Source organism: Vicugna pacos, chromosome 14 (genome assembly GCF_048564905.1).
Source record: "Vicugna pacos chromosome 14, VicPac4, whole genome shotgun sequence".
NCBI lineage: Eukaryota > Metazoa > Chordata > Mammalia > Artiodactyla > Camelidae > Vicugna > Vicugna pacos.
In genome coordinates this window covers 18,073,877-18,099,877 of record NC_133000.1, presented here as the reverse complement: position 1 = coordinate 18,099,877, position 26,001 = coordinate 18,073,877, and the positions used below count along the sequence as shown (strand labels likewise).

Below are 26,001 nucleotides of genomic sequence, written 5' to 3'. Positions count from 1 at the left end.
ACTCCTCTAATTTAAATGCCTCCCCAGGGCATGTAAAAGGATGACAATCAAAATGAAAATTTTTTTCTAACGTAAATAACTTTGGAACACAGGCGGGTCTTTCTCTCTTTGTTTTTAGCCTGTGAAATTTATTATATAATGCAAGCCTTTTTGAGAATTGATCTTCTTCAAATAACTGCTGAAATGGGGGAAATGTGAAATCTGGTTACTGAGCTGCTTGTCTGTCGTCTTTTCTTTCAAGGTTTCTAAAGATTTCTGATGATCAGATTGGGCAAGTCACCGGCTGTGTTTATGAAATGGCTGCTTATTCCTTACCTGAAAAGACATTACAAATTTTTAGCCTTTCAGAGTATGCTAAAAGACCAGCCATTACACATTATAAATACTTAAGTGACTTAAGGAAACAGGATAATTCAGGAGATGATAATCATGTGAGTTTCATAAAACAGATGCTATATGACATAAGTCTTGAAGGCTGAGACATTTTTTTTTGACCAAGTAGGAAAGGACAGGAGTTAAGAACACTTTCTAAACAGAGATTCATTCAGGCACAAAGACTTGGGAAAGACATCAGGGATCTGTGTGTAGTTCTGCAAGCCTGGAATGTAGGATTTATTTGAGGCAGAACAAACAGAAGCTCTAGCCCTTTTGTGAACTCTGAACTTCTATATCCAAAAGCCTGATTGGATGCCCAGTAGACATTTCACATATGTCAAAAACTGAATTTCCGATCTTTCCTCCCAGACTTGCTCCACCAGCAGCCTTTCTTATCTGAGTTAATGCCTACTTTGTCCTCCCATTTTCTCAGTCCAAAAACTTTGGCTACATTCTTGATCCCTTGCTCACAGCTCACATCCAATGTGTCAGAGAAATCTTACTGACTGTACCTTTAGAATATTACACATCTGCAGCCTGACCATTTCTCACCACCCACATGATCTGCTGTGTTTCTCACCTGGATCACTGCAGTGACTTCCTAGCAGAGTTCTTGCTCCCATCCTTGCCCTCTATAGTCTGTTGTCAGACTGTATTATATAATTGATTTACTGTGTTATTTGCCAGCTTTGCAGTTTTTGCCTAGTGCAGTTTACTCTCTCATGGGTTTTTTTGTTTTGTTTTGTGTGTACCTATTTTGTTCACTCACACACATACATACACACATATACACACCTAGCATCTAGAATAGTTCATGACATCTAGTGGGTAGTCACTAAATATTTGTTGAGTGAATGGAGAAAAGGTTTGAAATGTTAAAATCTTATATGCTTGTTAAATTACTTGTTGAAGAGTTTTACATGCTATAGTAATAAATTAGGACTTCGTGTGCTATTGCAATCAGGGAGGCACTGAAGAATTTTAAGCTGGATGGAAAGCGAAGGGATTTTGTTTACAAGGGTCATTCTGGTTTATTTTAAGACTGGAATCAGGGAGGTAAGCTAGAGGCTTATGTAATAACCCAGGTACAAAATGTCTGAATGACTAGACAAAGGGATTCTAGGACAAAAGGAGATGAGAGGCTAGGTTTTGAGGATATTTGGAGGTAGTGTTTGTAGGACTTGATAAACTCATCTCAAACATCATTGGTTCTGGGACAGAGATTTTCTCTAGGACCAGTGGTGGCTCTGGCGCTGCAGCCTGGGTGCATGTCCTACTGTGAGTCCTGAGACTGGCTCCACACCGTCCTTTGCGATGCGCTGATGAGGGCAGAGGAACAGGAATTTCTTTCAGTTCCTGTGTCCATTTCAGTTTAAATCCTGGTTGACAGTTTACATAAAAACTTAAAGAAGCAGAAGGTATTTAAATTGGAAGAGTACTGATGGGTAAATTATCTAAGTAGAAAAGTAATTAAGTCATAAGTTATATCTAATGTATTTTGTTCCTCATTATTCAACATTTTCCAATGTCTACTGTGACCACTAAGGTAGGACTCAATTTTTTTAAAATCACTAGATGCTGTTCTTGACCTGGAGAGATTTCAGTATTTGAACCTGAAGAAAACACACACACACACGCACACACGCACACACACACACGCATGCACGCACGCACACACACGTGCACACACACACACACAGGGTTATCTAAAAAATCTGTTTACTGACAGTATAGTGAGGGAGAAATAGAAATGTGGTGCTGTTGATGTAAAACGGAGAGGGATTTCCGAATATCGATGACATCAGAGTAAAAGTGTTTGAAAACAGAATTGACGATTCAGTATTTGAAATATGCTGTGCCCAGATATTTCACACATAGGCTCAAAATTTTTCAGGGCCTCCTTCTGACATTCAGCTTTTTGGATAATCTGGCTTTTATTTCACTGCCTGGCTTCATTTTCATCTTTTCTCCTTTATATAGATGTCTCATAGTTAAATCTCACTACAGCTTGTTTTCCAAAATGTACTAGACACTTGAACATCTTACGCCTTTGTAATGTGCTACATCCTCTACCTAGAACGCCTTATCTACCTTCTGCCAAGATTCTTTAAAGCTAACCAGGTGTCACTCTGTGAAACCTTCTTGTATCTTCCAATCCCAACTCCAGTTAAGATCCGCCACCCCTCTTTTCCTATGTTCCCACATACTAGGTTCTTCTTTAACGGTATATGTCAATGTCTATGTTTTCTACTATTTAGATATACGTAGTTGCATATCCTACAAGATCATGAACTTCACAAGAATAGGGACTATGAGCTTTATTTTTCTTCCTTCTTTCCTTTCCATTTTCCCTCCCCTCTTTCCTTTTTGTATTCTCAGCACTTAGCATAGAACATTGCAAATAATAAATACCCAAAGGTATTTGTTGGGTTGAAATGGACTGAAATAGAAAGGAGTGGCAGAACATGGGCATCAACAGCATTCAGCTTCTTTAATTTTTTTTTTTTTGAAAAATTTTTTTTTTACTCAGAACTACGCTTGAAACCTGGACTTGATTTTTCAGTTCATTTACACATGCATATGTGTACTTGTGTGCACGCACACACACACAGTCCTATCTTGCTTTGAGAAGAAAGTGACTGATTATAAAACACATACAGAAACATTTCATCACCAAAAAATGTTTTTCAGAATAAAAAGAATTTAATAATCTTCTATTTATGGAGGACTAGAAGAGACAGCCTTTTATCAAAGAAAACCTATCTTTCCTTGACTTAAGTCCATGAGGTTATTTTCTTTAATCAGTGAGTTTTTAACTGTATTACATTTTAGCAGGTGGCAGCTAAACTATACTCTTAGTAACATAAATGTGTATATACAAAGTGCATTTTATATTTATAAATAATACTCTCTAAGAATGATGTATTACTGTAGTAGAATTTAATTTTAGTAATAAATTCTTGCTGTAACTCTGTTACTAAATTTTAACTGATAAATTAACCAAGTATTATGAGAATTATAATTCCCATATTAATCAAATGTAAGTAAGATTCTCTTGTTTTATAAGATTCTGTCTTTCATTTAGGTTAAGGTGGAAATTAGTATTGCAGTAAACCCAAGAAATGAGTAAACCTTTAAATCAATGAAATTTAAGCCAAGAAAGAAATGAATCCTGTGCTGCAATTTTCTTCTGTCCAATCTCATAACATAGTACAAAATTCTGCAAGAATCCATTTAGCCACCAGGAAAACCTAAAAACAAAAGAAGGGAAACAAAATTTCCCAATGTTTCTATTACTTTCTCTTTATCTGACATATATTTAGATAGGTCTGAATGATACTTTATTAGGAAGAAATTTATCTTGAATTGGTAAATGTAAATATATTTAATAATAGCTTATATTTGATGTACTAATTAGAATTTACTTTCTCTTTTATGAAGTGTACTTTTATTAAGCTTCTTGAGTTTTTCTTTAATAGCCAAATGATAAATTATGTAGTCACCTTATTTATAATTCATGTTGTACTTTTTTAAATGTAAAGGGGCATAAATATAAGACCATCATCCTGTTTTAGTATATGTGCTGCTGAAGCGAGCACAAGACAATCATCCTAATGTGTGTTTTCTTGTAGGAAAATCCGTAATAGGAAGGTGTGGCTTTTTAACTTCTGCATGTTTATGCCACTAAGTCATCTAAAAATACTTACCACAAAAATTTTTTTAATTCCTTCAGTGTTTGGGTTTTCTTCAAAAAAACCTTTCAGTTTGGGAACAGCACATTAGCTATAGAGGGTTGGAGAAGAGAAAAGTCAGAGTCTCTTTCCTATGCTAAGACACGAGACAATGGGAAGCAAGTTGTGATTCACATTCTTTCCTGGGGAAAGTTGTGCTGTACCTGCCTAGGTTGTTGATGTTTCATGTTACAGTGAAAGATGTCTTAGAATGTCTTATTATAAGGGAAGTGGAAAGGACCCTCTCATTCAGTAGATCTTTACATAATTTGTGGGCAGTGTGATTCATGTAGGTGAACTAGATTCATGCCCAAAGAAGTTTCTGCAAATAAAGTTTTTGCTTAACACAATAACAGTGAAACATTTTCTTTTCACCACATTTAGACTAGTTTTTGAATATATTTAGTCCTTGTAATTTTGACTCTTCTCTAGATATGAATTTCATAAAAATAATTATAAGTGATTTTTCTCAAAAATTAGGGTGATATTCTTATAGTCATATCCCTTTATATTTTAAAAAAGTACCGGATGAATTTATAAATAGGGTAATTACATAACTTATTACTCGAAACAGGATACTTTTAAGGATGAAAGTAGGCCTAACCACAGAGGAAGCCACACTAAGACAACAGAGTAAACTGTCCCAGATAAACTGGGAGGTCAGATTACCCTCATTGTGAATAGTCTGGGTATATTAAAATGCTAACCTTAAAATGAAAACTAAAAGATAAGAGTCGAATAATAAAAGTTCTGGCAATTAGGAAACACATACTAAAAAGTCTAGAATAGAAACTACTATGGCTGAACATACACTGTTGTTTGCTTCCCAGTAGCTATACAGAGTTGGGAATATGATAGTGCTGTGTTAATGTTTAAATGTAAATTTGTATATAAAGTTTATTAAACAGCAAAATGAGTAATAAACTAAAAATAGCTTTATAGAAAAACAGTTTTCTGTTAATCCTCAATAAAAGTTGAGATCATAGAAGTAACTCAGAGTTCAGTAAAGATAATTTTATGACCAGGGAAGTGTAGTATTATATTTTAGCTTTGTGGTGATTTTATTGAACAGTTTCTGGCAAATGTAGAGGTTAATGGTTAATTTACTTGTATTAGTTAGAATGCTTTCCTTTGCATGTATCAGAAAACCCAATGCCAACTGGCTTAAAAATAAAAGAAATTCACTGGCACACATAAATTGAATCCAGTGGTTTGTAGGCTTTAGCCATGGCTTTGTCTAGTTCTCAGTGTCATCAGTTCTCTAACTCTGTTCCTAATTTTGTTAAGTCTGTCTTTCTCCAGTTTGCCTATTTTCAAACTGGCTTTTCTCCTGGTAGCAAGATGGCTACTTACATCTCCCAGAACCATCACTTCCTTCTGTGGGCTAACATGGGTTCTGAATTTATCCCACAACCAATAAATGTGTCAGTGAAGATGAGAAGGGTAGGCTAATGGTTAGGACCCACCTGTGGAGATGTGTAAAAGATGGGGTCAATCCCATCCGAAACATGTGGCTGCTGCTCCGTAGGAAAGGGGCAGAGTGAATGCTGGGGAGGCAACCATAAGATCAGTAGCAAAACTCTTTACTAGGAAAACATCTTACAGGTGAGAAAAACTCATCAAGAACATTCACACTCTCATTGCTTTCCTTGAGGAGTAACCATCTTACCGCTCAAAAGGGGGATCGAGACTTTTATTAGAAAGCAACTCTGGACCTATGAAGATGCCTTTATAACAGATACCTTTATAATCTGGCGTTCAGATTGCATCGTTTCAAAGACTAGCTTCCCCATTTATTGGCTATATGATCTTAGGCAAAGTACATGGTCTTTTTGTGCCTTTGTTTCCTCATCTGTAAAATGTGATAGTGGCATTTATCTCAATGTTATGATAAAAAGATTAAATAATGCTATATAATACTTGATGTGTCTGACACACAGTAAGTACTCAATAAATATTAACTTACCTGACAGTTACCTGAGTAAGTACTCCTGCCCTAAAACTCTGCTGGGGGTATTCGTAACTCCATCCAGTTTGTCTTAGTTCTTAGCTCTCATGATAAAAGAGACATGCACACAGGATTCTTTTTGAATCCCTGCTCTGAAGTAGATAAATTAGTTTAATCAGGCTTAAATTAGAAATAGAGCAGAAAAGATAACTGGAGTTGAGAAAAAGAATCTGAAGAATTTTTTAATAGCGTCCATGATGATAATCCTCTTTTCAAAACAAAAATTGTAAAGTGGTGGTGTGGAAGTACCTGGCTATTATCGAGATTCAGACCCAGGGAACTCAGTTAACTCTCCACAATCTTTTCATCTGCTGTTTTCTATCTCCAAGAACTCTTTAATGTAGCCATCATCATGTGTAGATCAGAAACCTATGGGTTTTTAGTTTGTATATCTTCCATTGGACGTTCAGAATCTTTCTGGAAAGTGTTAGAAAGGTTATTTACTAATCCTGAAATTTTCCCAAGTTGTCTTTGGAAACGGTCTTACCAGTCCCCTCCTGCAGTGATACTTTGGCTGATGACTCTCCTGAGATACTGAAATGTATGATTTTTCAAATGTAGGACCATAAATCTTTTTCATCAAGGATTTTTTCAAAGGCCAGGGACCAGAAATTCCTAAAGAGCTAACCCAAGAAGGCAGCTAGCTATCGTCATAGCGTGTGCTGTTCTCACGTCCTTTCCCTTGAACTGCTTCTCTTTTAATTACCATTTAATAGTGAAGGATTATGTGAGAGAAGTTGGGTGTCTTCATTAAAGAACAATAATTTTAAAATGTGTTATAAATAGATAGCTGTAGTAAACATGTAAAAATACCAGTGCGATAAAACTACTGTAAGAAACTAGTCAAGGTGTTTTACCCAGAATTTTTTTAAAGACTACCACAGATCGTTATGGGGAATGCTGTTTGGTGCAGGGAAGACTTCTTAGGAAGATGGACAGTAAAAATGGCTCGTTTTCCTCGGAAGAGCCTTAACAGCTGTCCCCACAGCCCTTGGGCTGCCCTTGAAGATTTACTATTCTGATGAAATAAGGATTTCCAAATGATTGTAAAGAAGGTACTGGGAATATATATAAAGAATTAAACCACTGGCATAACTAAACAATAAAGGTATTATATCATTTCCTTCTTAGAAGTCTTCAGGTATTTTTACCTTAAGATAGGAGGAGAGGGATTTTGTCAGTATCTGGGTACTGTTGTCTCACCCTAAACATCTCTTGTCTTTGAAATTCCCCATCTCTTCTGCCCACCATCTTGGTCTTCCTTGGGCTTCCGACCCCTTCTGATTCTGCTGCCATTCCAACGCAAGTGTGCACTGTAGCAAAACCAGTCATTTTCACTCTTCCCCGTGTGCATCGTGTACTTCCACATCACTCTGTCTGCAGTGCTCTTTTCTTGCTTTTCTGCCTGCCTGCCAGACACCTATTCATCCTTTAAGATTCAGCTCAAGTGTAAACCTCCCCCAACAATTTCTCTCCACACAGGATAAGCACCATCTCCCCCGAGCTCCTACAGTGCTTTTTCTAATAAACCACTCATCGCATTTTGCTTTTTACTTTACTTCTATTCCTGTAGTTGATGTCCGGACTAGATGGTGAGCTTCTTGAGGTAAGAGACTATAATCTCATTCACCTTTGTTCCAGTAGCTTTATGTTCAATAAATGCTAGTAGAGTCATTGACCAAAAAAATCAGCATTTTTAAGCTAGGAATTTACAGTATACCTTGATTAATGAATCTCTCCAAGATTAGTTCTCCTTTAAAAATGCATTCAGCTGTATTTAAGATTCAAATTACAGGTCCTGAGAAACAGTATTGGCATGTGTTGGTGTTTCTACAAAGCCTCACAGTTTTGCAGGATAAAAATACCTCGGTACACAATTTCTCTTTGTTCACTCACAGTTGAAAATCAACAGGGCTAGCCTTAAGCAAAACTGTGAAGTATGGAAAGTTTATCTTTATTATCCCAGTGTCTCCTTTTTTCATTTCTTTTCCCTTTAGTAATCTCTATCTTTAGGCATCTACTTGTTATCCTGTGCTGATCCTTTTTGTTCTATCAATTCTGAATACATTTCGAGGGTACATGGGTGTAAGTCAAACTGGGCATTTGATTTTAAGCCTTTTATTACTAAATGTGAAATAATAGCCATCAGATTACCTGTTCAGGGTATTTGAGTAGGTAGATTTTTTTTTCATGGGAAAGGAAGAAAAGTCATTGAAATTAGACCATTTATAAATTGGCCCAAACACAGAATTGAGTAGTCCTTTTCGTTTGTCGGGAGGGCTTATCACCAGGATAATCATCTCTGCTCCCTGGGTCAAGTGGGTAGATCTGGGGTAACTGCATTTGTTGGAGATCTGTTCTAAGTATTTGCAACTTGCTGCTAAATGTGACCCACAGAAGTGGCCTCATGTCCTTAGGCAGGATCAGGGCCATCACTACCTAATCCATATGGTACCTTTGTACAAGTTTTTAAAAAGGTGACCTGAAAACTGTATATCCTTACCAAGCTAGCCCGTTCTGTTATACAACAGTAATTATAGTAACTTTCCTAATCTGATGTGCTTATGGAAAAAGACATATAAGCAGGGAGAAATTGGTACTAGATCCCTAATGCCCCGCAACTTAAAGTAATATTGTTAGTACCGTGGTTCTATTAATTATAAAATAGGGTAACATTTTATGGGTTTATGTATAAGATATATAATGGCTTCATTGTTTCAGTTTAGAATTTTTATCTAATTTCAGATCCCACCACTTAAAAATGAACTTTGATAGCATAACTTAATTGAACTTCAAAGCTCCATGTATCTATTGGAGAGAGGTACACTATTAGATGATTTTTTACTTTTGCGAACTTTCTGTGAAATCTGTAATGCTTTGAGTAGTTTTGATGAGCTAGTAGCTGTGCCATTTTGAAGGTCTGCTTCTCTTCAGTATACCCTGGTATCACGGTTATCATATACTGTGTACTGATTTGTACGTGTGTGACTTTCAAGGCCTCAGAATGTCTAAAACCCTTTTCGTGTAATGTGTCATATATAAGAGGAAAACTGAGAAGATGGAATTAATGTTCAAGCAGAAGCTTTTCAAACTGAAAAATAATAGACACATGGGAAAAACAGGAGAGAAAGATGTGGGCTTAGTAATAAGCTTATGCAATAACAGAGTAATGCCAGTGAGTGATATTCCCACTATGCAGTTCCATAAGGGCAAGACTTTTTGTCTGCTTTATTCACTGGTATACTTCAGTGACTGGAAGAGTGCCTGGCACCTAGTAGGTACACAGTGAGTATTTGTTGAATGAAAAAAGGGAGGAATGAGACTTAGGTTTTGTCTCACAGGCTGCCTAGTGCTTAGATCATGATGAGTCATGCCTTTTAAGCTGTTGCATGCCAAGTTAATTTATCTACTTCTGTCACTTCCCTATATTTCGTAGCTTCAAAGTGTCATTTATTAGTCATTTGCTCGACAGATATTTATTGAGCATCTAGTGTGTACTAAGCAGTGTAACATAAAGCAACCAGAGCTTATTCATTTTAGAAAATGGATCATAGATGGGTATTAAATAATTTAGATTATTATATCATTATATATAGTATGAGAGGTTGGCACAGGCAGTAAATATCAGGTTTCAGAAAATATTAATTTGGTGAAGTCAGAGAAAGGAGTCCTAGAATTAGAATAGAGAGGAGGAGGGAGGGATTCTAGATAGAACAACACAGCGTAATTTGGGATAAATCAATAGGAGTGTTTCAGGAAACAGCAGATCAGCCTGGCAGACAGGGTGGACAGAGGGCTGATTATAGGGTGTTTCAGTGTTAGACTGAACAGGCAGACGATCCAGTGAATCACTGAATGAGCGTATTTCACTCTGAGGGAGTTTCTAGGTCTCCCTCAAGGCTCTGTCCTTGGCACACTGTCCTCCCTTGGTTCCTGTGACCTTTAGTTTTCCTCTTGCCTTAGTAACCTCTGTAGCTCCTGCTTCTCTCTTCAACTCTTTCCCCATTATGTGGTCTTGCTAAGTGATTCTCTCCCCTTTAAAAATATATACATGGTAACTCCAGAGTTTGTATCTCCAGCCCAGACCTCTCTCATGACCTTTATACTCATATATATACAACATTCCCATTGATAGCACCACTTGAATGTCTTACAGGCATCATAGCTTCACATGCCGGAAATTGAATTCTTGGTTTTTACCCACCTTCCCACCTCTAATGCAGTTCTTCCCCTAGCCCTTACCATTCCTACCCAGGTATTCAGGTTTTAAAAAAAAAAAAAACAACCGTAGGAGCTGTCCTTGAGTCCTCTTTTCTTTACAAGACAGATGCAATCCATCTTCAAGTTCTATCGGCTGTACCAACACTATACACCCTGACCTGCTACTTATCACCTCTGCTGCTACACTGTTCTAAGCTGCCTTCGTCACCTATATTTAGGACCAACTGCGTAATTTGCAGGGCCTATTGCAAAATGGAAATAAGAGCCCCTTGTTCATAAATTAATAAGAATTTCAAAGTGGTGACAGCATTGCATTAAATCAAGTGCACAGCCCTTCTCAGTGCTCACCCTGTGTGACTGCGCAGGGCACCTCTACTGTAGCAGTCTCCTCCTAACTAGCTCCCTGCTTCCCCCTATAGGCCATTCTTCACAGAGCAGTCAGTCATTAGAGTAGATCAGATCATACCAATTTCCCTGCTTAGAATTTACAGGAATCTTGCATGAGCTGGCCTTCCAAACTCTGTATGATCTGATCCTGAACCTTCTTCACCATCTTCTTCCATCACACTCCTCTCCCATTCCCTAGGCAGCAGCCAAAATAGCTGCCCTTTTTTTTTTTTCCCTCACAACAAGAACAGTTCCATCTCAGGGCTCTTTCAGCCTAAGCACAAGTCTTTCACCAGATCTTAAAGGATCAGCCTCCTTTCCATCATGCAGTTCTCAGGTCATATGTCACATCCTCAGATAGCCTTTCCTGACCACTCCTAGGCGAAGTAGTATAGCCACATCCCCCGTTACTTGCTACACCATGACCCAGTTTTGTTGTGTTCTTAGCACAGTTGTGACTTATTGACGGTATCCCTGTCACCCAGCATTAAGTGCCTGCCATGTGATAATATTCAATAAATATTTGTTGCTTGAATGAATGTTTTTCATAATCTTTTTAGCCTCCTACATTTTGGGAATTTATCTTAAGATTAACAGGGTTTTTTTCTTTGTTAAATTCTAATACTTTTTTGTTGAATTCTCAAAATTGAATGAGCTTACATTTAAAATCTCAAGGAAATCATTTTTCCTTTAAAATGGCATGTCTTTGGTGTGACACATACTATATATACTATAGCTTGGACAGGGGAAAGTGGTATTACCTGTTGAAACTGAAGTTAATATAATAGAATGAGCAGAGTTTTCCTCTCAGAATCAATATATTAAATCATAATACCAAAGGGTTTACAGCCCGAGCTTCACAGGTTTATGTAAAACCATTTATTCAGTGAACGCTGAGTACCTATTATGTATGTACCAGACACTCAGGAACAAAAAGGTAAGGCGCTTTACCTGCTCTTGAGTAGCTCACTTTAGAAAGTTTGCACTTTGATGTGCAACATTCTGTGTGGTTTCAAAAGAAAAATACTAAATCTGCTTTGTGAACTACACTTGATCTTCTGGCTTTTAAAGGCCTTTACTGCATGGTCCAAAATGATGGTGTTGTATAGAAAAACACACACACACACTTTATGAAGCTAACATGAATGTGGAATATTTAAAGTTAATTTACGGATCTGGTGTTTACCAGCACTATCTGGTACACACATCAGTTTTGCAGGGGGTTGGTGTGGTGGTGGCCAAGTGCTATTGTTCACAGGATTTTCAGTACTTATTACATAATTACATTGAGTGCCATATGGCATTTTATTGTAGCTCATTAAATTACTAGGATTTTATACATCTGTTTGTCTGTTTATCATTCCAGTAGCACTTTTTATAAAGTAAATTTAAAATATTCCTTTTTCATAAAATATTATTCTTCAAGATGAAAATAATTCACAGAATACAGAACCTTGACTTTTCTAGGAATAATTTCCATGTGGATTCTAAGTGGTGACTAAATGGCAGGATATATGCTGTACTGTCCTTCAGATGTAGAAAATAGGAAAAACTATTGCTGACCATGTCAACAAAGAGATAACAAATTATTTTTTTTTCAAGGACATTTTGTTTTGAAAATTACTTCTTTTGGTTTGGTACATTGGTATCTTTTTTCTTCCTGAAACTCTAGGGGAATGACTTGTTTCTTAGTAGTTTTCCAAATAGCCATTACTGTATTTTTAAAAGTTTGTAACTTTAAAAAATGTTTAATTAGCTTTAATGAATGAAAATCTTTCTCAAATATATTACATATATTTTCTCAAAAGTATTGCATATTATACCTATATCCATACTTCACATATAAAATTTATTGGGACTGTAACTTACTTCTCTTTAACCTTTTTCTTATGAACGCCTGTTTTTGAATCATGCGGTGACTGCCTCAGATACTGTCAGGAGAGTGGGTTCCCTTTCACAAGATGGCCACGTAGTATTGTGCTTGTGAGTTCTTCTGATTGTTTTATATAGTTCTTCACTCCTCTCTTAGCAGCTATCATTTTGTCAAGTTGATTGTGTTACTGTCTGTTGCAGCCCCTCTCTTCGTTCTGATTTAGTGTTTTTAATTTTCTGTGAGCTAGGAAACCAGTTTTAAAATTCTATTAGAATGAATAATGTGTGTAAAAGAAGACTGAGTAGACTATGAGTGAAGGTCTAATGGGCTCGCCTGTGAGTCAGGTGTGCAGAGCTGTCATACGTGGCCTTGTAACATCTGTTTTGGTTGCTGAGATGCTCTTTTTTGCTTCTTTTCTGGTACTGGTTAGGGCAGGTGTCATGTGTTTTAATAAATCACAAAATAGAAAATATGTAGAATGTCTCATTTTTGGAACCCTTCCTTTGGGTCACATGATACACTGTACCATCTATCTGAAACTCGGATATATAGTGAAGTATTGCCAATTAAATTCCCTGACATCTTTCCAAGTGCTTTGCCATGAAACTGAGACATACAACTTGATTTCAGCTCTAAAAGCTGTTGATTTCCAAAGCTTATTTCTCTACTCTTTATTCAAATTTCTATCATGGATGAAGCGTGCAGTCTCAAAATCAGTTGAGTGTTGACAACATATTAAGATACTCTACAGTTAATCCCAATGTACGTTTATTAAATCTTCAGCATATATTATGGGACACCTTCTTTGTCAGGCATCGTCCTAGGTCCTGCGCCTAAAATGAGTGACGAAAACAGGGTTTCTGGGGCTTATGTAGTACCCAGTTGTTCTCAGACTTCTCCCTGTATATGCAGATCACCTTAGAACTCTATTTAAAGTGTTGATTCCAGAGCCTAGCCCCTAGAGTTTTTGACTCAGAAGGTCTTGAGTTGGGACTAGAAATATGCGTTGTTAACAGGCAGCCCAATGATTCTGAGGTGAGTGGTCCTGAGAGCACATTTTGAGGAGTACTAGTCTGGCTGAGAAGGAATTCTTAACAAGGAGGTACAGTTTTCAGATAGTATATAGAAAGTGCTGTATTTAACCTGATCAGTGATTCATCTATAATCTAAACTATCTCAGAAGTCTTTTTTTTTAAATCACTGGCTTGTGTTTCTACTTATTACCCCTATATTAAGATAAAATTACTGGAAACTATGATTAAGCGTGGCAATTTCTTATTTTTTAAATACCCCGCCAACAGTTAATCTTTTCCTTAAGAATAACATTGACCTGTGACAAGCTGTCTCCCAAAGACTGCAGTTATTAGAGCGTAGAACACAGGCACATTTCCGCCCAACAACTCCTTCAGAAGTGAAGTGTCATTGACTGCATCTGGAAGTTTACAGGAGAGATTTGTCAGTGGTTGCCTCCAGGGAGAGGATCTGGATGCCCAGGGGAGACTTATTGTTAATCATGTATCCTTTTGTACCTTATAGATTCTATACCATGTGACTGTATTACTGTATTATCAGAAATAAATTTGATAACGTGACATGTTGTAACCTTAGCTCTAAAAGTGTATCGTTGGTTGCTGTTTCACTGTAGATGTCTCTTAAGCCTGTCCTGTCCTCCCTCTTTTTAATACACCAACAGTCTTTTATTACAACATGAACTCAGGAGGAGGAAAGGAAACAGGGCAGGACAGGAAGGAAAGGTCAAGATGGTAATGAGGACAAGCACCAAAAGCTTTCATCAGATCAGAGGGAGCCCTATTCAGCTCCCCAGAAAAATTCACTTAAAATGAAAAACTGAGCACAGCTATGTGAAGTTTCCTCCTCTTGGGTGAAACAGCCAGGGAAAGGGAGAAGGAGGCAGAGGAGGGGAGGGAGGCAGAAGCAGGAAGGAGGAGAAAGAGTGAGGAGGGGAGGGGAGTGTTAGTGAGCATGGCCTGGCCAGGGCCACAGCGAGGGAGAGAAAGGAGGGGACATCCCCTCAGTTTGCATGTGCACTGGCTGTGTCTCTGGAATGGTGCTGGTCCAGCTGCAGTCACCCCCCTGCTCACTGCCTCAGATGTCTGGAAATGCTGGTCAGAGGCTACCAGGGAAGGGGATTACAGGGGCCAGGCCCCTTGGAGCTGAGGTCTGAACAATACCTTGGAGTCAGAATATAAAAGTCAGGGACTTGGGATGGGAGAGGGGAGCATCTCTTCTACTCACCCACCTCCCAAATATAAGTCAGCCTTTTCTTGTTGACATCTTTCCCTGTCAGCATATCCTGCAGTGTGGAGCTTTTCCTCTTATAAGCACTTTATTTGAATAACTCTTGCCTTATTAAGAGGTTTGTGACACTTCTTTGTCATAAATTTCATTCTTACACATCATAGAGTCTGTTTCTAAGGAGACATTTCTGCTTCATCATTCTAGTTTTGTATCAGACATGTACCAAATTATTGTGGCTTAATATATTTTAATGCCTAGAATATAATGGTCCCCATTATTGTACTTCTGAAAATATTTTTCTTACCTGTTCAGTCTTCCATGTCAATTTTAGAACAGTTTTTTTCCCCCAAATTCAAAAAATTTTTTTGTTTTAAACCTATACAGTTATTTTGGAAGAATCAGCTTCTTAGCATATTTAATCTTCCCCTTCAAAAATATAGTTGTCCTCTCCATTTATTCAAGCCTTCTTTGTATTTTCAGTAACAGTGTAGTTTTCTTCATATAAGTTGAACATTTTTGGTAAGGGTTGCCCTGTGTATTTATATTTTTGTTGCTATTGTAACTGCTTTTGCCTTAAAAAATATAATAGCTGGAATATAAGAAAGCTACTTTTATATATTTGCACTATTTTTAGTCTATCATTGATTAGTTGCTTCTCTTTTTTTAAAGTATATAATTATATTGCCTGCAAATGTATACTGACAAATAAAAATATTTCATTAGCATATGAAATTTAGAAGTCTTACGTAAATATGTGTATCCATAGTTATCATTTCATTAAAAATACAAAATAAAACTTCTGTATCCTTAAGTTCCTGAGATTATTAATCAGAGATAGGTACAAATGTTAAAAATTCAGGGGGTGTGTATAGCTCAGTTGCAGAGTGCATGCCTAGTTTACACAGGGTCCTGGGTTCAATCCCCAGTACCTCCATTAAAAATAAATAAATAAACCTAATTACCTCCCCCCCACCAAAAAATGTTCAATTTGAGTTTATTGATTGCTCCACAGGGAAAACAATTCAGCACCGAGGAACCTAGATTATAAGGCTGGGCAATTTTTCCAAAACAACTGTCATATGGTTTCACAGGTATGTACGTATGTGCAAACGTGTGCACTTTAAGTACCTGCAGTTTATTGTATGTCAGTTATACCTCAATAACACTGTCTTTAAAAGCTAGTATCACAAAACCTTTGCTTGAGTCAGATTTCTTCTCTGATAGTCTTGCCTTCATTTGCTTTCACTGAAGATTTCTATTACAGTTTTTGCTAATGAACTTTAAAAGGAGTGCAGATCCGTAGTTACCGTGGTCCCTGACGGGTAACAGACGTGGAGTGTATGAGGTGGAAAGTAACGGAGTGACGTACTGGATTGCTTTTCCTTCTTTAGTATAGCGCCCGCAGCACTGCCTTGCAGGTGCCTGTGGAATACCATCGTGCTCCAGGCAGAGCTGTGAGCGAGAGTAAAGAATGTGAGAAATGGAGCAGCCCCCTTGGGAGGAAGGGCTGGCTTTGCTGGGGAGGTGATGGCCCAGGGAGGAGTTTGCCAGGCAGAAAAGGAGGAGTGAGGATAGAAAAGAAAATGGCAGATGCCAGGGAATCCTCAGAAGTTCTAAAGCTTTTTTGTTTGCAGCAGTCTTTCTTGCCCACTGATCCAACAGCTGGTAGCTTTTCTGTATTGGCTTTTCCTCCAGTACTTGTTTCTGGGCCTGACTTGTATTAGGTCTCCAAAACACTCTTGAATTCAGTGTCCTCTGTACACTTACTGTCTCTTCTCTCACACGCTCTCTACTCTTCCAGTCACTGGCTGCGTAGCTTCTCTTCATCCCTTGTTTATTGTTCTCCCTGACAGAGGTCTCCTTACCCTGCTTCATTCTCCTTATTACTGACACAATTAGTCTTCATTTGACAGTGGACCATTTCCCCTAGTTCCTGTCTTAAGGATTGACTCCTAATAGCTTAGTTTGGCATGACAAGGTGATTCCAATCTAATTTGTGTGTCTTGAGCAATGCTGTTGAAAAAGCCATAAAAATAGAAAGTGAAAGGCAGAGTCTGCTGTGGTGTGGAGTGCACAAGTCAGTGAGGTAAATAGGACAGGATTAGAAGGTCCTAATCGAAAGCTGGGAGGATCAATTGAGGTGTTTAGTAAGTGTGGCTGTTACACTTTGATGTTTACACCAATCAAAACAAGGACGAAAACAAGCAAAGCATTGCCTGGTATTTACTAGAAGTCAGAAAGTTTACTCAGCCATTAAAAAAAAAGAATTTTGCCATTTACAGCAAGTTGAATAGACTTGGAGAGTATTATGCTAAGTGAAATGTCAGACAAAGACAAATACTGTATGATATCACTTATTTGTAGGATCTGAAAAATACAACAAACTAGTAAATATAACAAAAAAGCAGACTATCAGATGGAAAACAAACTAGGGGTTGCCGAGGGGAGGAGGGGGCATTATAGGGGTAGGAGAATAAGAGGTACAAACTATTAGGTATAAAACAAGCTATAAGGATATATTGCACAACATGGGGAATATACCCAATATTTTATAATAACTATAAATGGAGTTAACCTTCAAAAACTGTAAATCACTATATTGTACACTTGTAACATGTAATATTATACATCAACTATACTTAATTTAATTTTTTTAATTTAAAAAGTCATAATATAGGTTTGGGTTTTTTTTAGTTCACAGCCTTTGTTTTTATGAGATTGTAGTAAGAGTATGTGGATGCTGGAGAGTTTAAGCTCTTTGAGATAAGTCTGATTCTAGCATTAATCTATTGCACTGTGTTACAGAAGTTCACAGCCAGCTTTTATTTTCATTCTTGAATGTGAAGTTTAAATTCTTGAAACATATGCAGAAATATTTTCACACCCCTTTATTCATGTTTTGATAGAGAGAAAGTGATACCATATGGCCTGAAACCCCCTTCACAGTGGAAAGTCTGAAGCAGTGAATCGATAGGGAGTCCTCCTTCCTCCCTTTGCCATCCTAAATGATAGTCTAAGTGACTCTCACTCTAACATCACTATCGGTACCACAGCAGCTGGTCCTGAATGGAGCACTCTCTCTTGAGCCTAACCGCTCCTCTGATGTTCCCCGCCCGGCTTCATTTGGTTCTAGTTAGCAGTAAAATCTCTCTTCTTAATTTTTCAAAGGTTGGTAAAACAGCATATTAAAATTTACCTCATCTTTTCCAGAATTCTCTCTGAATCTCAGCCCACATTTATGGCCTTTTACTGCTAGATATTTCGCATCTATTACTTCAACATTTATAGTTTCATGGAGTCATTAATGAAGTAGCCATTGCTTAGTCACCATAGCAACAGTGTCTTGGTGTATGCCTGGGTAGCTTCTTACAGTTTGACATGATACGCAGCTAATATTTCTGATTTCTACTCAGAGACAACTGGAATTTTGCAGAGTGGTATTTTTAAATTTGCTGAATAGAAGTTGTTTGATTCCACTGTTGTCTTGGCACCCATCACGTAGTCATAGGATCATAGACATTTTAATTTGGAAAAATGATTCATACTTGCAGTATATATCACAGTGACTGGCTAGAGAAACATTGAATCTATCATCATAAGCAGCTTATTTAATCCCTAACCTAGATATTTTGAGGAGTAAAAGAAAGTGATCAGAGGTTAGCATTTGGGGCTGCTTGATAATCTTGGGTGCTTAGCTTATTTAAACCATTTTAAATAATTCCGGTTATAAGTCTTCAAGTTACAGTATAATAAATACGAAAATTGGAAAGTATTTCTCATTATGGTAATTTTTCCAGTCTTCTGTTATCTGATTTCTGTTAGGTCAGCCTCTTTGAACCACATTACCTCATTCATTTCCCTTCCTACACATCCACCCTCAGTTCTCTCAGTCACTACTGAAGCTGACAGTTACATAAATCTATTTTCATTTTTAAAATGTGTTTTCTTCAGATTTCACATAGTATAAACATATACCTTGCAGAAAATACACATTCTCTAATATACATTATTTGGACAAGACAGCATAGCCTGTTTGTTGTGATAGAATTCACAGTTTCAAGAATCTGATCTCATCTTAAACGATACAAAAATTATTGCTGTACCATCTGCTATAAAATACGCAAAGGCTCACTTTAAACCACCAAGTTCATTTCACACCTAAACTGCTTTCACCAGTCACACTCCATACTTTAACCCTTGCCTTGTGTGTGCGTGAAGCCCACAAAAGCCCACTTCCCTTTAATCATCTGTATTCTTGTTTTGATCTGCATAAAAATACAGCAAGCTCAGATCCTTACTGATTTCTTCCTTGGTTCTAAATTTTGAGCCTGGAGAAACATGGACATATTTTAGAATGTGTTTATTGAAATATATATACACACACACATATACATACTTTTTTTCTTTTTACACTTTTTCCTGCCTAACTCAGTTGCTGTATGAATTGTGCTAGGAGACCAAGGCTATAGGGTCAGTTGCTATTTGAGCATATTACTTTGGATTGTTCTGTGGATGCAGACTTTGCCCTCGCCTTCAGCTAACAACACTGGAGGGAACTGGGGGACAGCTTGGTATAAAAGCATTACCACAACTGGAAAAAAGCAACATTTACAAAGATAAATGACCCAAATCATATCAACAGTTTAGCACAATAAAATGGATTTTGTCCATCCTTCTTGAATATGAATCATGACCATAAGTAGCATGTATAATAATTTGTATCATCCATGCATGTTGATGGTGCAGAAAATGTTTTTATACACTTGCTTTGGGCCCATAATAGTAGTCATTCTGTGACTAACGAGAGCTACATGAAGAAGAGCCTGATACCCCTAATATTTTGTAGCAGTTACAGGCTATAAAATAAGTGACTAAAAGGTAAAACTGCTTCTAAATAAAGCTAGCAGTGCAAGTAAAATGGCACATAGAGTCTGAATCCATAAAGCATCAGGACTGTTTTTGCCCACGTCTTGTTCTTAGAAACCATTTTCCTATATGCTAAGTTTATTATCTTTGTACTAAAACCAGCTAAAAAAAAAAACACCTAGATTTGAATAGAACAAGGTACCATTTTATATATTTAGAAAACCAGACTGAAACATTTCTATCATGCCTTCTTCCCTCTAATAGCAAGAAAACATTATTTTAATAACCTTATAAAATCATATATTCAGTTCTTAATAAATCTACCCATAGGCTCTATGTAAGAGAAAATTTGCATATTGGCCAGGTAACTTCATGTCAGTGTTCATAATTCCCCACCAAATGATACCAAACCAGAAGCCTACTTACCCATCAGTGGTTAAGAAGTTTTGGGAGCTTTATAAAAGTGGGGATTGAATGTCACTTGAGAGGCAACATGAACGGACAAAATTGTGAAAATAGAAAACCTTAATGTAATAATTACTCTCACCACTTTGTCAGTATGGTGGACATATGAGCATTAGTATTTCTATTATGAAAGTGAGTTAATTTTATTATATTAATGGTAATTCCTAGCAGTTTTTTCTAATTTTTAAAGAATTTTATCCACAAAGGTAAAACCTGTATGAGACTTTAAGCTCTCAAAACCAAATCCAGCTTTAAAGTAATGAATACATTCCAATTCTTAATGAAAAGAAAAGGCTTTTGCATTTCTTAAATACTTTATGATTAAAGTATTTTTAATCGAGATATATATGATGTGATTCGATAATATTCAAGGACTTGACAGTTGCCAGTACATCACACACAGCTGCCGCAGTGACTGCTAGGCCCACAGTTCTGTCTTCCAGTCATCCTCTGAGTCACACACATCACTGTGGGATTCTGTGGACTCCTGTTGTGCATGAAGACTCCATAAGGAAGCAGCAGTCAGTTACTTAGCTGAATGGGAGAGTTTAAGCAGCAGGAGCCCCTAGAAGTAGTACTTAGACAACCCCCTTCTGTTTACAGAAATAATCTGGGAGAAGAAATGCATGGTGGAATCTGGGCTGCATGAATGAAACGGTGATGCCAAGAAGATCTCTAAATGCTGTCTAAATGGATCCATCTCACACAAAAGTTTATGGGGATCAGTGTAGATAAGTGTTAGGCAAACTATTTAAAGGATATAAAAATCTAAACTAATCCTTAGAGATTACAGGCAGAAAGGGAGCCAAGTGTTATTGTTTCATAATCCCTGAAGGCATTAGCCTATTTGGCCAATGAGGTAAAAAATGCATATGAGATAGTCTAGAGCTATATGGAAAATCTAGAGAAAATCGACTAAAAAGTTCAAAGAGGTGAAAAATAGGACACTAGCCTAAGTAAAATAGATGTTCACAGCAAAGAGAAGGAGAGGAATAAGGCAGTTTCTTCCTTCACTTGCACCCACTATGCAGTTTGTCTGGAGGTAACCCTCCCTTTCTCCTGGGAAGAAAAATATATAACCTGCTTGAATCATGTTTTATTATGACGAGAAAGATAGGGAAGGATAATTTTTGAGACTGTTTAGTTTTAAAATGGTTATGAGTTATCTGCGTAACAAAGAGACGTTCTGTTCAACTGCATTTTTCTACTTTCGTTAAACTCAGTCACATGTTCTAGTTACTACTAGTTGAAAGTCATATATGAGAGATTGATTTGAGTGCCCTAAGATTAAACCCCAGAATATTTTGACTACATCTAAAATTTGGTGAGTTTTAAAAATCTGATATAGTTACCCCAAACTTTGTAAGTTACCATACTTTTAATGTGTCTTTTCATGCTATGGTTAAATTAGTATTAGTTCTAATTAGCACTTCCATGAGCTTTACACATTTTACCTGCAGCTGAATGGCATTTAGAAAGAAAATTTCTTATCCTTGAAAACGTCAGAGGAGATCAAAGAAAGAGCTTTTAATCTGATGTAGCCAAATATCTTCCATCAGAATAAAGGATGAACACAGATTCCATAAGTCTTCCTTTTAAAATCTAATCAGTGCAACTGTTAATTATTAAAAGTTGTGTTTATTTAAATAAAATAACTTCCATACATTTCTGTTTAGTATGGCTACTTGAATGATTGCAGTAAGTACAATAATAGCTAAAATGTACTGAATGTATATTGTGGGACAGGCCATTTACTAAAGATTGTCTCATAAAGATTCCCTCACTTATTTCTGCTTTTATAATCCTTTTTTCCTCCCCCATGAGAACACCAAGGTTTTGAAGAGATTGACTAACTTGACCAAAGTAACACGTAGTAATAGAACTGGACCTTAAAACCAGAGTCTGGTTTCAGACCCTGCCATACCATGTATGTATGGTACATTCTTTCTAAACTAATAAGCATTATTCAGAGTCATTCTAAATACCATAGGGTTGCTTTAGTCATTGATTTTTTTTAATGCAAAATTATCAGCATGAATCTGAATACAAAAGATAAGTCTTTTGTTGGTTTTTTGAATGCAGTTATCCCTGGGTATCCACCTGACATTGGCTTCGGGACCCATTGTGGACACCAAATTCACAGATGTGCAAGTCCCTTACGTAAAATGGTGTAGTACAGTTGGACCTTATTATCCATGGGTTTTGTATCCTCAGGTACAGAAGGCCGGCTGTACTGAGTGATAAATACTGTTTCTAGTCCTTTCGATAGATAAGCTTTCACCCTCACCTCTTGGAATCATACCAAATTGTTTAGGCTTTTTGCTTCTCTTGGAGCATGGAGAAGGGAAAAGAAAAGTTCTTAAAAATAAAACTGAAGTATTTTTGTCATTCATCATCCATTGGAGGTTAGGGTAGTTTCATTTCTAGCATAGAAAAGAGTAGCTACTTGGTCATGAATTGAGCAGTAATAAATTGTCCTTGATGAATTAAACTTTTTCCTCATGTGTTTCTACTTTATGCCTGCACTAAAATATTGATTAGAGTATTTAACAGGAAAAGCATAAGCAGTTAAAGGTTGGTTTCTTATATCAAATACTGTTGCTTCCTTCTGCCCCCCACCCCTTCCTCCTTGCCTGTTCCTCTTCTTTGTCCCCATCATACACACACATATTGGAATCCAAACTTTCCAAGGTGAAAAACTGTTTGCTCTCATAAGGTGGTATAAGAAATCATGCCTGACTTAGACTAAAGAAAACACACATTGCAATGGATAAGTTGTAAGTGACCAAAATTTATAGTTATTTGAACAAAAACTTCAGGCAGTGCAAACTTTAGATATCCTTTTCCTTCCCAGACTCATATAAGAACGAGTTGCAGGTGCTGTCTTCCTGACCCCCTTCCTTCAGTTGGGGCATCTGTAGAACTTGAATGCAGCCAGAGCGCTGGGGACTGGGAAGTGATGTGGCTGCTTAGGCTAAATGAACATGCCTTCAAGTTCAAGATAATAAATAAACTACATAAGGAAAGAATATAAGAGAAAAGGAAATTGTGTAAGATAGTAGAAATGTTCTGGCCATCAGGTAAGATATTTATCTTTTGGACTGTAGAATGGAGATTCTGTGTTGTCTAGCTAACAGGTAAATAAATACTCTCTGGAATGCTGATGATATATGTTCTTCCTGGAGAAGTGAAAATTTGACAAGGGATTGACAGTCTTACAGTGTTTCAGTGAAAAACGAAAGTTAGGCAGTAATTAAAAAAACAAAATCAAGACACGTATAAAGTGTCTTCATTGCACTGTCATTTATTTTACCTTACTCAGCACGTACCAAAAACCAATGTTGATGGCTATTGTTTCTAACAAAAGTCTAGCAGAAAAGAAAGCCCAGTGTGAGTCATCATTCTCTCACCAGGTGTGGGCCCCTTCTGGACAACTTGCTGGCTAATAGAATGGACATATTTTCTTAAATAGCTGTAAATATTTTAAATTGGGATAGTATATGTTTACTGACTTGAAAAGACATCTGGACTGCTTCATTATATTTAAGATGCAATTTTGATGTAAGTGAAGAGGATGATTTTTCCATCCCCCTCTGCCTTTGACAAGCTATGTGGTCATAGGCAAGTCACCCTTACACTGGGACTTAATTTGTGTTTAAATTATATTATTCTCGTAGAATTCTACTGTGTTAAGTCTTCCACTAAGAGCTGTTAGGAGAGGGTGGGTATATAGCTCAGTGGTAGAATGCATGCATCCTGGGTTCAATCCCCAGTACCTCCATTAAAAAAAATAAAAATAAAATAAAAGAGAGGGAGCTGTTAGATAGGATCATATGAAATTGCTAGTTTAATAAAAGCCCAAAACAATCAAATTTCTGTATTATGTAGGAGATATTTTTTGACTCTTAGTCTGAGCACCAGCTGAAATGCACTCCCTTAAGAGCAATCTGGGAGAGTCCAGCAGCCAGTCATGGATCTCAGGAGGGCAGCGTGGGACTGGAGCTGGAGGGAATTGCGGGTCCTTCAACAGAACTGTCTAGTCTTGACGCCAGTGGTTATGACGCACTTGTGCCATGGCTTTCCCATTTCTACTTACAACTCTTAAATCTTTGCTGCTGTTTTGCTTAAAACAAAACACAAAAACCTTTGGGATATAGTGGCCTGGTCTAGCTAATGTTCGTGTTTTTTGGTTTTGAGGGGTTTTTTGTTTCGAGGTGGAGGAGGGTTGTCCTTTTGGAAAAACCTTATTTGTTGGCAGTGTTTAATAAATGATTTCGCATAAAAATCTGACTCTGCATTTTTCCTACAGATTAACAGTCAGCTAGTGCCAAGGCCTTCCTTGTTGCCCACTTGGGATCAAGCCTGTTCTCTATTTCCAGTTGCCCACGGCCGCCATCTCTCCCTTTTACATTCTAGTTTGCTTGATGGACCTTTTTAGACACTTGTGTTTGTGATTCTCTTGTGCTGTCCAGTACAGCTTTTCTGTAGTGATGAAAGTGTTCTATATCTGAATTGCCCAATATGGTAGCCACAGGTGGCTACTGAGTACTTAAAATGTGGCTGCTGTGCCTAAGGAACTGAGTTTTTAATTTAAATTGATTTAAATAGTTGCATATTGCTAATGCCTGCTATATTGAACATTGTGAGTAAATAACGGAGTTTTTTCCTTTATTGGATATTTCCTACAGAGTGAAAATTAAACCTTAATATATTTTACAGTCTCTTCTCTTAAATGCCAAATCTAAATGTTAGCATACATTACTGTAAGTCTTGCGATTTGACAACCAGAATGTCAGCTCTGATTAAATGCAGCCTAAAACTTTGCTTCTTTTCATCCTTTTTTGTTCCTCACTTATTTATTCAACACATTTATATTGAAGGCCCATTCTCAGGCTTAGGGATATGAGCAAGATCCCTGCTTTCACAAAACTACAAATAATTAACAAATATTTGTAAAAGCCCCTTAAATTACTTAATTTTAATAGTTACTGTCTATAATCCTAATAGTCCTGCCAGATAAGGATATAATTTGATTACTTGTCAGTTGCAAGAGCTAACATTTTTTCAAATTCACATTCTAATAGACTAACTTGTACCACTGTGACTATTCCTCTGAGAAGCTCTTTTTGTCCTGTTGAAACTTCCTGTAAATGTACTGTCTTAAAACTAGGCATCATCAGAACTTTTTTGTGTTGTGATCAGCTCAGCAGACACCTGGTTATTAGCTCATGTGGCCTTTCTCCCAGCCTCTGTCCACCTGCTCAGCTGGCCTTCTTCCTTTTCAATCTGACTTTGGGCCAAGCACTTCCGGCTCTTGCTTCTTCTTGCTGGGAGACTTCTCTCTCTCTCTCTCTCTTTCTCTTACCCTGCAAATGTCAGCCTCCTCCTCCCCCTTGGGAGGCATGGTTTACCTCCTTCACTGCTTTACTCTTTCCCTTTCAAAAATGAAGTAAACATCTTAACTAAATATACCTTCTTTTGTAAGACCTGTCATTTTAAGAATAGCATAAATTGCAATCAAATGTCGCTAGAACACAAAGGACAGATGAACGCTAAAATAATGATATTTACGTTATAAAATGACTCCTACTTTGGCAGTTCCTGGTGAAAACATTTGTTGTTCAGTGTTTTTGTAGTTGCTTAATTTTATAGTTGATAACCAGATTAGCAAAGCAGTATTACTTAGGGTTTTCTGCTTAGGTATGAAAATAGTCTTCATGTATAAAATCAGGCATTATTGTGGTTTGTTAATATGGGATTCGGCCTTTTCCTTTGTGATCTAATTGTCCAGTAAAGGTGTCATTTGTTCATTTGCT

The 26,001-nt window shown here is 37.2% G+C and overlaps 1 protein-coding gene and 1 long non-coding RNA gene across 3 annotated transcripts in view; one reads left to right on the top strand and one right to left on the bottom strand.

The window, feature by feature from the left end:
• Positions 1-26,001, top strand: part of GTF2F2 (general transcription factor IIF subunit 2) — a 120,871-nt gene that overhangs the window by 68,329 nt on the left and 26,541 nt on the right. The gene's annotated exons all lie outside the window — the stretch shown is intronic.
• LOC140701128 (uncharacterized) lies at positions 139-18,268 on the bottom strand. 2 transcript variants are annotated; one of them, XR_012080006.1, is made up of 4 exons: positions 18,051-18,268; positions 13,926-14,027; positions 5,573-5,653; positions 139-315 (listed from the first exon to the last, which is right to left on the bottom strand). It is a non-coding gene; the product is annotated as an uncharacterized lncRNA (long non-coding RNA). The 2 variants fall into 2 exon arrangements; XR_012080005.1 differs by lacking the exon at positions 5,573-5,653.